This window comes from Acomys russatus, chromosome 12 (genome assembly GCF_903995435.1).
Source record: "Acomys russatus chromosome 12, mAcoRus1.1, whole genome shotgun sequence".
NCBI lineage: Eukaryota > Metazoa > Chordata > Mammalia > Rodentia > Muridae > Acomys > Acomys russatus.
In genome coordinates, this window is record NC_067148.1 from 14,249,409 (window position 1) to 14,250,884 (window position 1,476).

A 1,476-nucleotide genomic window follows, 5' to 3' on the forward strand; every position below is an offset into this window, starting at 1 on the left:
AGCTTTCGGTCAGTGTTTATCACAGTAATAGAAATCTAAACTAAGACCCACCTCTCGCCTCCTTAGGCACCAGATACTCATGTGGTCTACATATTTACATGTAGGCAAAGCACTCATATACATAAAATAAAAATAAACACCTCGGCCGCCATTTGAGGGCCACGATGGGCTAGAGGCTACTGTGCTGCCCCGTCTCACCCGCTTCCTGAGTGGGACAGGCCAGCCGCAGCGGTGAGTACTGAGGTGTGGACCTCGGATATGCTGGGCATGGTGGCCGGGATGACCAACAGCAACATGGCCAATGCCTTGGCCAGCGCCACATGTGAGCACTGCAAGGGAAGATTCACACCCGCCAAGAAGATCGTGAACAGTAATGGTGAGCTGTACCATGAATTCCATGGTTTCCAGATGCTCTTTGCTCCCAGCTGCCACCAGTGTGGTGAATTCATCATTGGCTGGGTTATTAAAGCCATGAACAACAGCTGGGTTCCTGAGTGCTTTGGATGTGACCTCTGCCAGGAAGCGCTGGCAGATGTAGGGTTTGTTAAGAATGCTGGCAGACACCTATGTCGCCCATGTCATAACCGTGAGAAGGCCAGAGGCCTTGGAAGATACATCTGCCAGAAATGCCATGCCATCACTGATGAGCAGCCTCTGGTCTTCAAGAATGACCCTTACCACCTGGACCACTTCAACTGTGCCAACTGCGGGAAGGAGCTAACTGCTGATGCCCAGGATCTGCCAGGTCATGGTAAGATGAGGTCCCTATCTGTGGTGTGTCGGAGGCCCACCGAAGGGCAAGTAGTGAATGCTAGTGGCATGCGAAGCATTTTGTTTGTGCCAAATGTGAAAAGCCATTTCCTGGACATCGTCATTATGAGAGGAAGGGCTTGGCCTACTGTGAGACTCACTATAGTCAGCTGTTTGGTGATGTCTGTTCCCACCTCAGCCGTGTCATGGAAGGTGATGTGATCTCTGCCCTCAAGAAGGCCTGGTGTGTGAGCTGCTCTGCCTGTTCCACCCGCAACACCAAATTAACACTCAAGAATAAGTTTGTGGAGTTTGACATGAAGCCAGTCGGTAAGAAGTGCTAGGAAAAATTTCCTCTGGAGCTGAAGAAAAGACTTAAGAAACTAGCTGAGACCTTAGGAAGGAAATAACTTCTGGTTTGGGTTTTGGTGGCTTTTTGTTTTTTGTTTTTCTTTCTCTTCTAACCAATATTACTTAACTTGATCTGCCCTTGTCTAAAGATACATCAAAGCATTAGAACAGTTTTCTGCATTTAAAAAGAAAAAATGTTTATTTCTATGTAAAACACAGATGAAATCATGACTTTCATGTCTTTAGCCATAGCAGCCTGTGGACATTTAAAGTTATATAGCCAAACCAAAAAAAAAAAAAAAAAGTATGTTAAAGGGTAGTTTTATTTAATAAGCCTTGCCCTCCAAAAAATAAATTTAACTCTTCGAAAAGTAA

At 45.8% G+C, this 1,476-nt stretch overlaps 1 pseudogene; it reads left to right on the forward strand.

Annotated features, from left to right (window-relative positions):
* Positions 1–258: 258 nt before the first annotated feature.
* Positions 259–1,160, forward strand: LOC127196147 (LIM and senescent cell antigen-like-containing domain protein 1; annotated as a pseudogene).
* The last annotated feature ends 316 nt before the right edge of the window (positions 1,161–1,476 follow it).